The 13,030-nt window shown below is 42.8% G+C and overlaps 1 protein-coding gene across 12 annotated transcripts in view; it reads right to left on the bottom strand.

The window, feature by feature from the left end:
- The window catches only part of FTO (FTO alpha-ketoglutarate dependent dioxygenase), a 422,958-nt gene that overhangs the window by 331,407 nt on the left and 78,521 nt on the right, over window positions 1-13,030 (bottom strand). For 2 of the 12 annotated variants that reach the window (XM_086350699.1, XM_086350697.1), the window contains exon 2: window positions 5,045-5,084. The exons of the other annotated variants lie outside the window; for them this stretch is intronic. The gene's annotated coding sequence lies outside the window, so the exon portion shown is untranslated. The remainder of the gene's footprint in view (window positions 1-5,044; window positions 5,085-13,030) is intronic. 12 annotated transcript variants of the gene reach the window in all.

Below are 13,030 nucleotides of genomic sequence, written 5' to 3'. Positions count from 1 at the left end.
CACATGCCCAAGCTCTCCCTACTCCTCAGGAGGGACCTACCCCAATGAGACAAAAAAGGCTTCCAATACCAAGTATTCTTCAGGATGACAGAGGAATGGAGACCGAGGTTGAGCATGTATAAGGTCAGTTTTACACTAAAAGCCACCTGATGGGAAGAGCCGACTCATTAGAAAAGACCCTGATGCTGGGAAACATTGAAGGCAGAGGACGAGATGGTTGGATGGCATCACCAACTCAACGGACATGAGTTTGAGGAAGCTCCGGGAGATGGTGAAGGACAGAGAAGCCTGGCGTGCTGCAGTCCATGGGGTTGCAAAGAGTTGGACATGACTGAGCAAATCAACAACAACAACAAGAGATGAAAAGGAGGTCAAGAGTAAAGAAAGAGCCAAGATGAAAGAAAAAGAATTTACAAACTTTAGTTAAGGTTTAAACGTAAAGAAGACCCATTAGACTATAATTCCCTCAACTAAGGAAACTCTATAGCTGATTCCCAGTTCAATGCACATACAGTATAAATGTTGGCAGAACATTACTTGATGGGAAGGAAACATGGCCCACTTGGCTTCTTCTTGATCTTCACACCAGTCCTGTTATTCTTAACAAAAGCATGGCATTTCCAAATACCCATGTTTCCCAGGTGACGCTAATGGTAAAGAACCCGCCTGCCAACGCAGGAGACTAAGAGCTGCAGGTTTGATCCCTGGGCTGTCAAGATCCCCTGGAGGAGGGCATGGCAACCCACTCCAGTATTCTTGCCTGGAGAATCCCATGGAGAGAGGAGTCTGGCGGGCTACAGTCCATGGGGTTGCAAAGAGTTGGACATGATTAAAGCAACTTCCATGCATGCTAAAGGAAGCGAGGAGACTCGAGTGGGACAGGAAGCAAAGTGACCAGTTCTAGAATTACCCAATCACGTGGCATCAGCATAACACATCTCTGGATTTGCTCTGTCATAAACTAGCAACAAGGAATATTTCAGTGTCCCTGACTGGTCTGAACCTTTATCACGCAAATATGGAGTCTAGACTCAATTGTCTTCTCTCTGATATTATATTTTTTGGCTTGACTGAACTACAATTGACTCACCTAGTCTGCTAGGGACACACTTAGTAGTCCAAGATGAAAGATGTTTATATGATTAGTTAATACACCAGACTACAAATGAACTGAAAGACAAGGAGAAGGAAAAATTCAAAAGCCTGGGAAAAATGTTCACCTGCCATCATAAAATTAATCTCATCCATTCTTGTCAATATCATTCCCTTTTCTGTTCAACATTAGGTCTCAAATTTAACCTGCTGAAATGAACAATCTGCTAATGAGTCAACCTGAAATGGACAATCAGGTTTATGTGAAATCTAGCATAAAGGAAAGTTAATTTTGTTTATAAAATTCCACTTGCTCAATTTTCCTCGGGCCACGTGTACACGCATAGTTAATGTTTAATGTCGGATGAACCTTTAGTTTCCTCATCTGTAAAATGTGTGAAAGTAGATGACCTCCATCTGGACTTATATCCAGGGTGACTTTAAGACCACCAGAATCAAAATTAGCTAGCAAACACTGGTTGCACTTTCCAGCGAGAGGAACTCCTCGTCTTGCTCTGCTCCTTCCAGCATTAGGGCCGTGTTCACTTTTCCCCTTTGATCCGTATGTGACGGTGGGAATTTCAAGCTCTTTCACAAAGCCGTGCAGGTTGGAAAGCCAAGGTTGCTGCCCTGGAAACTGAAGGTGTATGTGCTTTTCATGAGGATGATGTTTCTAAAGGACCAGTGCACAAGTTACACTCCACCTCTCTGCCGTCTTATGTTCCAACAACGTTAGGCCAGGAAGAACCGGCTTCGAGTTAATGGTTTCAGAGTACGAGCGATTAGCATTTCAGTTCGCTTTTATGTTTGCCCTCTCCGTTTCTGACTGTTACCTATTAAAACTTCACAGTAACAGAGACTACCCAAGTGGATCACTGAATTCACAGCAGTCAAAAAGAATCCAGAAGAATAAATCAGACATTCCAAATGCATAACCGATGTCTGTGTTTATAAGAGGGCACATTATCTCATAAACTAGATTTGAGATAATCTCTTCTGAATCCTATTTCCTTCAAGAGCCAGAGCTGAATTTTCTGATTTTATTTTCATTACGCTCTGATCTGCCAAAAGATACACAGTGTAAGTTGTCGTTTCACCTTGAATCCAGGCTGTCAAAAATGCCTGGACCCACAGACCCATAGCCGTGTACCACCCTGAGCAACACACTCGGTTCACCTTCTCCTCTATAGGACTCTCCACACTTCAAAAACAGTTGTTTTCTCACTTATGGCCAATAATCCCATAATCCGACAAATACTTTTTATAGAATGTTCATGAAAAGAGAATGCGTGTATGTGTGTGTGTCAACTTTCTCATGCAACTCTCCAAGACCACTGAACAATTTTCTCTATTGCAAAATACATTCCAAATCCACCCACTTCTCTCCATTTCCACTGCTATGCCCTTCGGGCAAGCCACCATCACCTCTCACTGACCACATTCCAACAGTCGCCTCCTGGTCCTCCTCTGGTTCCCTGCCTATCAGAGTAACCTCTTTAAAAAAGCAGATCAGATCAGATCATTCCCTTAATTAAAATCTTCTACCTTCCTAATGAGCTCCAAGGCTTCCCCAGTGACTCAGCAAAAAGAATCCTGCCTGCAATGCAGGAGATGCAGGTTCAGTGCCTGGGTCAGAAGATCCCGTGGAGGTAAAAATGGCAACTCACTCCAGTATTCTTTTCTGGAAAATCCCAAAGGGTCACAAGAGTTGGACATGACTGAGTGCCTACACACACACACACACACACACACACACACACAATGGGCCCCCAGCTCCCAGTGCCCACAGAATAAAATCCAAACTCCTTATCTCAATTCAGCCCCCACCTACGTTTTCAACCTACTACAAGCCTCCCCTCATCACTGTTCACCTGTCATCAGGTCTTCCTTCTGTTCCTAAACACTCTTCCTCCCCGACTTTGCAAGCCTATCTCTTTCTCATCAGTCTCTTTCCAAACCGGCCCGTTCCTGGCCAGCCTATCAAGAACAGCCTCCTCACTCCAGGCACGATCACAAATTCTGTTTATTTGTGCTTATTTTTTGTCTGTCTCTCCCACCAGACTGTAAGCTCCATGAAAGAAGAGATCAAGTCTATCTTCCCTTCTTCTTTCACATAGGGCATATCTTTCTCGACTTATGATGAAAGAACATCCTGATAAAGCCATCGTGAGTTGAAAACATGTCAAAAATGCATTTAATATACCTAACCTACCAAATATCATAGCTCAGCCCATCTTAAATGTGCTCAGAAAACACAGTAGCCTACAGTTGGGCAAAATCATCTAACAGAAAGTGTGTTTCATAATAAAGTGCTGAATATCACATAATTTATTGAATAAAAAAACCTAAATTGAACCATTGTTAAGTCGGGGACCATCTATAATTATTTTGTATCTATTTTATGCAAAGCTAGATTATTAGAATATAGTAACACAACAAGGCAAAAATCCCTTTCTTTATCCTTTGCCAGCCTGCCCTATTCACCACTGTATCCCCGTGCAAGGTGGTTATTCAACAAATATTTACTGAATGAATGAAACATTATACAGTGATGTGATCCTCAAGTCTTGGTGCTGTGCTTTAATACTCCTTTTAAAAATATTTTCATTAAACCAATCAAGTTACTAATAAATGAAACCTATTGAGACTAGTCATATATACATCAGTAAAATACAGTCGATGATAATGTCAAAAATCTTAGCTCTAACACAGGTATTAATTTTAAGAGCTGAGTGCTGTCCAAAGGCAACATGTACTGATCTTAGACAAAAAGACTTTGCTTAGCAATCCTAACCTCTTTTACAGTTCTCATCAATCACAGCCTTTCTTCACATCACTCCACAACCCCCACCCTGACAGAGACACGTGAACTGAGTTAACCGGCGGACTGAAACACTTTTGATATGTGTGAACATATCTATAGTTTCTGAACTCTAACTTCAAATGGAGTCTAATTTTTTTTTTCTTTAATTTGCTTTTGGTCTTTAACATAAGGAACCTCGTTTATCTATTCCATGGCTGGTAATGAAACCCACTTGGCAATTACCTGTGTCACCTCCAATTTAACACTTCCAGCAAGTATAATAAGTAAAGCCCAGATGTGAAATCATTTAAGCCTCCTCTCCTTTTTGCTGGTAGGATGCCCTGAGTCCCACCCAGAGGAGCCTATCACTGCCAACACCTTGACAGCTCACCCATTTCCAGGTCTGCCAAGATAGGCCTGGCTATCTTTCTGCCAAGTTAAGGAAGAGAAATCCTGAAAAACAACACAACCAGCTCCTGTGTTCCACAAAAAAAGGATTCACTCTTGAAAGTCACCATGTGACCAAGGCATACTCAATTTATATGCCAGCATCTAATCAAAGAGATAACCCCCACCCATGAAAAGACACAAAAGAGTCAAATGGGGCTCTGACCATTCAGGGGTTATCTGTTTGATGTCTGCATTCAGTTGTCTACATGATCTCAAGGAGTTTTTAGAGTTAAGTGTACAGACAGAAAATCGGAGAAGGCAATGGCACCCCACTCCAGTACTTTTGCCTGGAAAATCCCATGGACGGAGGAGCCTGGTAGGCTGCAGTCCATGGGGTTGCTACATTCGGACACGATTGAGAGTCTTTACTTTCACTTTTCACTTTCATGCATTGGAGAAGGAAATGGCAACCCACTCCAGTGTTCTTGCCTGGAGAATCCCAGGGACGGGGAAGCCTGGTGGGCTGCCGTCTATGGGGTCGCACAGAGTCGGACACGACTGAAGCGACTTAGCAGCAGCAGCAGCAGTACAGACAGAAAATACATGATTTAATTGTTCTAGAGCCCCCTGGAACAGAAGCATGTACTGAAAAGAACATACAATATTTGAGGAACAGGGAGTTCAACCCAGTGCTTTGTGACAACCTAGATGGGTGGGATGGGGTAAGGGGTGGAAGGGAGGGGATATATGTATACTTACAGCTGATTCATATTTTTGTACAGCAGAAACCAACACAACACTGTAAAAAAAATTATCCTCCAATTAAAAATTTTTTAAAAAGAGGGAGAAAAAAAATATCTTTGAGGAAGAGGAAATGTGATTACTATAGAATAACAGGTCCAGGTTCTAAGGCAAGGACTCATGTTCAATGCTTACCTGTAAAGCACAGGTATCTAGCTAGACTGTCTGCTCATTGCAACTGTCTAGAGAGGTACTGCTTTTCTGCACAGCCTCCCAGGTCCCAGCCCAGCACTACTGATGCCAAATCTCCAGGGACAGCATCTGGCTGCCCATGTGTGTGGGCTACTTCCCAGGTGGCACTGGTGGTAAAGAACCCACCTGCCAATGAAGGAGACGTAAGAGACACGGGTTTGATCCCTGAGTCAGGAAGAATCCCCGGAGGAGGGCATGGCAAACCACTCCAGTATTTTTGCCTGGAGAATCCCTGTGGCCAGAGGACCCTGGTGGAATATGGTCCAGAGTTGCAAATAGACACGACTGAAGTGCCTTAGCACGCACACGCATGCCCATGTGTGTGCTGTTTCTGAGATAAAGTGATCGGCCATACTTAGAAATCACTCATCAACAGAACCTACAATCTGAACTGAAATGCCATCAGAAGCCAGGCAGTTTAATGAGCAAAGCAGGTGAATAAAAGACACAGGAAATAACGGAGCACGCATTCAAACTGTATTAGGAAAAGGGAAGAAAAAAAAACTGCCAGCCAAATTTGGTCTGCTGTTCTTGACTTTGTTATTTCTGTGTTTAGATTTTCTTGAAGCTAGGTACCATATCTCATTCACTTCTGTGCCTGATATAGTGTCTGATACCCATAGGTTCAGTCAATGTTTGCTAAATTACTGATGAAAATGAGGTGAAATCCCAACTCTTCTGATATGATTCAAAGGACTATCAGAGAAACTCCTCATTTGTTCATTCGACCAAAATTTTGGACTTCCTTGGCAGTCCACATGTTCCCTGATTCCACTGCCGAGGACACAGGTTCAATCCCTGGTCAGTGAACTAAGATCCCACAAGCTGTGCGAGACGGTAAAAAAAAAAAAATTCTTTTTATTACATATCTAATATGTATATAAGGCTCTAAAGATATTGAATTAAATAGACAAGATTCCTGTCCATGTGGGGCTGACATCTGGGGTAGCAGGAGGGGAATAAACATTCATAAATAAGCCAATTTCACACAGTGCTGTTTATTCAGCATTAACATGGCTGCATTTAGTCTCAAAGGTTGTTTAAACCACAGAGAAGTCAATGGTAAGTACTGATTTCAGAGAAGGTGAAGAATACCCACTTGATGAGGGGTAAAGGAGGAATTTAGACATTTTTTTTTCAAACTTAATTTTTATGTTTGGCTGTTCTGGGCTTCATTGCTGTGCGTGGGCTTTCTCTAGTTGCGGACAGCAGGGGCCACTCTCTGGTTGGGGTGCAAGGGCTTCTCATCACGGGGGCTTCTCTTGTTGTAGAGCACGGGCTCCAGGCACATGGGGTTCAGCAGTTGCAGCACATGGGCTCTTGAGCATGGGCTTAGTCGTGTGGCACGGGCCCCAGTGCTCCATGGCATGAGGGATCTTCCCAGACCAGGGATCAAACCTGTGTCCCCAGCACTGGCAGGTGGATTCCTATTCACTGTACCCCCAGGGAAGTCCTAGAGGGGGAATTTAAATTTAGATGGAGAGTTACATGCCCTGACATCTGCCACCACACCAGTTGAGTGACCTTGGACAAATCATTCAACCCATTAGGAGAAATTAGAGGAAATTGTCTCTAAGACTTCCTGGCCCTAGGATTTTATTAATACATTCCACCAGTTAAGATGTATGAGCAAAATGTCACATACTGTGATGGTCAGGCCCAATCTAGTGTCCAAATACTTTCAGGTACCATCCCACAAGGGCTGGCTCGTGACATTTACGTGTTATTATAAACCAGAGATATTTTCCAAGCGTTTCCTGAGCCCACTTCTACAGTTTACCTAAGGCAAAACCACAGCCTCGGATATTTATTGCCACAGTGTAGTAACTACTGGCATGCCTGGACAAAGTTCCGAAGCTGGCACTGTCACCCACCCGAGGGCAGAGGAAACCAAATATCAAGTGCAAGGTGATTAAGGAATCTAGAAATTAGTTGAATTCCCTCATTCAACAAACATTAATAAGAAGCTACAGGAAGCACTGGTCCAGTTCCTAAGGAAAACACACACACACTCACACACACAGGCTCTCCCCATAACCATAAGGACCCTGATCCCAGTGCAGGGATGCTTAACCAGGGTTTCAAAGGCTCCATGAATTCCATGAAATTAAATGCCAAACTTGGGGTGTATGGGCACATTTCCAAGGAGAGAATCCATAGCTTTTACTAAATTCTCAAAAGGGCTGATGATCCAAACTGGAGACGTGACACAAGATGTTTGAGGCAGGGGCTCTCTTTGACTTGTCGTGCGAATCCCCATTATATAAACAAACAGCGGTTTAGAGAAGTTAACGTGCCAAGAGGCAGCCTAGAAGTGGTCAAGCAGAAACTTGAACCTTGATCTGCCCATCTCCAAAGTCTATATTTTACCCTGTGTGTCATGCACTCTCACACTATTTGCATAGCTTACCAAAAATTAAACAAACAAACAAACAAAAAACAGACAAAGGCTGCTTAAAAGAATGAGTCAGTGAAGCCCCATGGACCAAGGACCATTGTCATATGCTGTCAGGGGCAAAATCAGAGTCAAGTCCACTATTTCCTGAAAGCTGCAGATGCCAACACTGGTATTTCTCAACTTCTGTCTCCACCTCACCAGACTAAGATACAGAAGAAGTACAAGAGCCCGAAATAGGGGTTTATGACTTTAGAGATTTTTTTCCCTGAAGGAGTCGAAGCACATGAATTTCCCCAGGCAGTCCAATCCCAAGGTCACTGTCTTGCACATCCCCAAGACTGGATTTGGGTAACTTCGCCCCACCCCTGAATTGGTGGGTTTGCGTAATCTCACTTTCTGAACTTCCCTCTGGATTTAACTCTTGGCCTTCACCCTTCATATTCACAGAAATGGTTGTATTCATTTCATGAGAAGCATCGGAATTATTTATATAAAAAGGCAACCTGAAAATAATGTGTCCAACATGACACACTTTGAAGGAAAGAAATCTACACTTCTGTATTCTGGTGTAATGGACAGAATATGGTCTTACCAGAGTGGGTTGCCATTTTCTTCTCCAGAGGACCTTCCCGACCCAGAGATGGAACCCATATCTCCTGCATCTCCTGCATCAGCAGGTGGATTCTTTACCACTGAGCCACCAGGGAAGCCCTTGGAATCTGGAGTTAGCCGCAAACCTAGGACTGCTACTTAGAAACTGTGTAACCTTGTGTAAGTTACTTTACCTGGCAGAACCCTGATTATACAATTTCTAAAATAGGAAAAGGGACTTCCCTGATGGTCCAGTGGTTAACAATCTACCTTGTGATACAGGGGACACAGGTTCGATCCCTAGTCAGGGAACTAAGATCCCACATGTTCAGAGTAACTAAGCCACAATATGCTGTAACAACTGAGCCCATGAGCCACAACTGAAGAGCCTGTGCACAGCAACGAAAGATCCCGCATGATGCAACAAAGATCCTACGTGCCATAACTAAGACCCAATGAAGTAAATAAATAAATATTTTTTAAAAAGGAAAATAGGGATAAGGATTTTCAGATTTTAATAATCAACAGATTTGTAGTGAGTCCTGATTTGTGCCACTGTTCCAGGCCCTAGGGGTACATTTTTAATGTAACAGCTAAAGTTCCTTTCTTCATAAAGCTTATATACTCAGTGTAAGACTAAAATAGCCAAACAAGTAAGTAAAAAATATATAAAATAATTTTCATAACACTAATCACATTAATGGGGCTTCTCAGGTGGCGCAGTGGTACAGAATCTGCCTGCCAATGCAGAAGGCACAGGAGACACGGGTTCAATCCTTGGGTCAGAAAGATGCCCCAGAGAAAGAAATGGCAACTCACTTTAGTATTCTTGCCTGGGAAATCCTATGGACAGAGAAGCCTGTCTGGCTCCAGTCCATGGGGTCACAAAGAGTCGGACCTGACAGTGACTCAACAACAGCAACAAGAGATCACATTAATAAAATAATAGCTAATGGTTCTTGCCTTTTCATTGGGTTCATGGGGTTTTCTTTGGCCACATGATGCGAAAAGCCGACTCATTAGAAAAGACCTTGATGCTGAGAAAGGTTGGAGGCAAGAGGAGAAAAGGGCTATGGCTGATTCATGTTGATGTCTGATAGAAAACAACAAAATTCTGTAAAGCAATTATCCTTCAATTAAAAAATAAATAAATTTTAAAAAAAAAGAGGAGAAGGGGGCAACAGAGGATGAGATGGTTGGATGGCATCCCTGACTCAATGGACATGAGTTTGAGCAAGCTCTGGGATATAGTGAAGGATACGGAAGCCTGGAGTGCTGCAGTCCATGGGGTCACAAAGAGTCAGACACAATTTAGCAACTGCGCAACAATGGTTCCTGAATGTATACAATGTGTCAGAAACTACTGTAAGTCTTGACTTATTGTATTCTCATAATGGAGCAACATAAAATTATGATATCCATTTTCTGGAGGAGAAAACTAAAGGCCCAAAAGGTTAAGTAACTTGCCCAAAGTCACACAGCTGGTAAGCGGCAGGGCCAACCAAGACGGAAACCCAGACCATCTGATAGTAGAGCCTCACTCATCACCTGCACCAGGTAAATTAACACAAATAAAATGAACGACACAAACAGAGCAAGACTGTTGCAGCCTGACTGGCCGGAGAGGCTGCACTGAGCAGGTGTCATTTCAGGTAAGATACAAATCACAAGAAGCAGCAGCCAGGCTCAGAGTAAAGATCTAAAGGGAGAGTTCTAGGCGGGAAGAACAGCTTGTACAAATGCCCTGAGGAAGACCAGCCTGGAACAGAAAGAAGCCCAGCAGGTCTGAGCACAGTGGACAAGTCTGGGGAGTGGGCAGAAGCCCAGTCACGTGGGGCGTGGTCAGCCAGAACGCAGGATTTCACTCTGTGTGCCAAGCAGTCATGGAGGGGCTTTAAGTAAGGAGGGGACACAATTCGATGTTCATTTTTAAAGTCTGAGTCCACCCGATGTGTGGGGAATGGACTATGATAAAGGAGAGGGCTGGGCAAAGCTGAAGTGAAGCGGGGCGGCCCTGGTGGTCCAGGGGTTTTAAGAAATCTGTCTTCCCATGCAGAGGAAGTGAGTCCGATCCCTGGGCTGGGGGGCAGGCGGGGTGCTGGTTACTAGAATCAGGGCAACTAAGCCCGTGCAATGCAACTACTACTGCCTGCTCTGGAGCCTGCACGTCACTAGAGAGAAGCCCATACACAGCAACCAACAGCCTGGGAGGCGCGACAAAAGATCCTGCGTGCCGCAACTAAGACCCAACGCAGCCACACAAATTAAAATTAAATTAAATAATTTTTTTCTTAAAGTTTAAGTGGGGAGATCAATTTGGGGGTAAGCAAGTCCAATCAAGAGATAAATGATGGGGACTTCCCTGGTGGCCCAGTGACTGAGACACCACACTCCCAATGCAGGGGGGCCTGGGTTTGATTCCTGCTCAGGGAACTAGATCCCACATGCTGCAACTAAGACCCAGTACAGCCAAATAAATAAATAATTTTTTTAAAAAAAGAGAGAGATAAATGATGACTTGAAGTAACAGAGGTGAGAGAAAGTGTATAGGCTCCGGATGTATCAGACATGCCATGAGGATTAGATGAGGATGAACAGAACATCTACTAGAGTATCTGACACACAGCAGCTATTTACATACGCTAATTACCTTCCCGGTCTAACAGTAAGGAAGGAGGCTTAGGCTTAAACCATAAATCATACCCCAAATGACTAAACCTCCCTGACACCACCACCCCCACCCCAATTTCTCCAAAGAAGCCCATAGCTCAGAGAGTACCCTGGGAATGCAACAAGTTCAAAACACAATGGAGAATTGATCTATTAAAGGAGCTGGACTGTTAAATTAAAACCGTTCCTGTGTGCCAAGCTGAGACACAAAGGGGCCAGTCTTCTTCAACAATAAAGACCAGTTAAGAGGAGACTCCAGTTACACAATCTCCTCCTCTTCACCGTGAGGCACTTAGATGGAATTTTTTTTAATAGAAAAGACAAACTCTTGAGTAAATGTAATAATTGTCTCAATAATGTGCCCCAACCACCCAAGAAGTTAAAAAAAAAAAAAAAAAGAAACTGGAAAATTGGGATTCTTCTCTTACAGGATCGGTTCATTGCTGTCTCCAGTGCAGGTCATATTCACCCCAGCGATGGGATGATACTACTTGGGAGATCTCACAGCCTGATAGCAATTCAAGAAATGGAAAGATTACCTTCCAAGTATAAAAAAAAGAAAGAAGCAAACAAGCTAACCAATAAAACAATCAGAAGCTTGTCAATGAGGCCAACTGACTGAAATAAGTTTCACATGTTGTCCAAAATATGTTATTTTTAGAGAATCCTTCAAAAATGTCCCAAACAGTAAGGCCTATGGTGAACTCATCTCAAAAATAGCACTTATGTATTCTTTTCTAATAACAAAAACCACCATCAATTGACCTAAGGTAAATACTAATAATTACCGAAAATAGAGAATCTCCTTGTGCTTCCTAAACTCAAAAAGCTCAAGCCCAAGGAATGAAACCCTCAGCCGAGAGCAAGCACAGAAGAGGAGAGAAATTTTCTCCTCTGCCTTGCCTCACTCAGCCAAAGCTCCAGAGTGAAGAAGAAATCAGCCTTGAAGCTAAAACTCATAAAACTCTTATTCCATTCTTTGAATTTTTCAACATTTCAGTCTTCCTAATTGCTCTAGCACAATGGTTCAACCAAAGATCTGCAAGATCAATACTATTTTTATAGTACTACTATTTGCTTTTTTCACTGTGTTGACATTTGCACCAATGGTTCAAAAGAATGGTGGGTGATGTTTCAGGTACCTTGGCACAAACCAAGCCAAAAGCACAAAACCGCACTACCAGTCACTGTGTTCTTTACATCATGCAGTCCAGTAAAAAGAGAAAAAAGAAAAACATTCATTCACTTGAGAATGCCCCTGTTAAAGCAGTAAACATGATTAACTTTATTAAACCTCAAAAGTAAGTATAGTAAGTAAGTTGTCTTCTTAGTATTCTGTGTGTCAAAATGGGACGTTTACCTAAAGCACTTCAAAGTGAGATGGCTGTTTCAAAGAAAAGTCCTTGTGTGATTACTGAGTTGTGGACTAAACTAGCCAATTTTTCACAGAACACCATTTTTACTTGAGAAAACATCTGACACACAAAACGTGGTTAGTCAGACTTTGCAATTTGGCAAACATCTTTTCAAAAATTAATATTTCTAAATTTCTCAATTTTAGTTCCTACCATGATACCAATATATATAGAAGCTTTTGGGGTTCCTCAATAACTTTTAGCAGTAGAGTCAGCCCTCTGTATCTGTGAGTTCTGCATCTGTGGATTCAACCAATCACAGATCAAAAAAAACTCAGGGGGGGAAAATTCCAGATAGTTCCAAAAAGCAAAATTTGTATTTACCACATGCCAAGGGCTTCCCTGGTGGCTCAGCTGGTAAAGAATCCTCCTGCAATGTGAGAGACCTAGGTTCGATCCCTGGGTTGGAAAAATCCCCTGGAGAAGGAAACAGCTACCCACTCCAGTATTCCGACCTGGAGAATTTCACGGACTGTATAGTCCATGTGTCACAGAGTCAGACACGACTGAGCGACTTTCACTCACTCACTTAACAAGTATTTACATAGCATTTACCCTGTATATGGTATTATAAGTAATCTACAGAGGATTTAAAGTATACAGGAGGATGTGTGTAAGTTATAACTAAAACCTACCCCGTTTTATACAAAGGACATGGATTTTGGTATCTGCGAGGGG

Source organism: Bos grunniens, chromosome 18, assembly GCF_055505025.1.
Source record: "Bos grunniens cultivar Pamir isolate PY7600 chromosome 18, Bosgru_T2T1.0, whole genome shotgun sequence".
NCBI classification, from domain to species: domain Eukaryota; kingdom Metazoa; phylum Chordata; class Mammalia; order Artiodactyla; family Bovidae; genus Bos; species Bos grunniens.
Note: the sequence above shows the minus strand (reverse complement) of the source record. Positions and strands in the feature narration are given on the sequence as shown.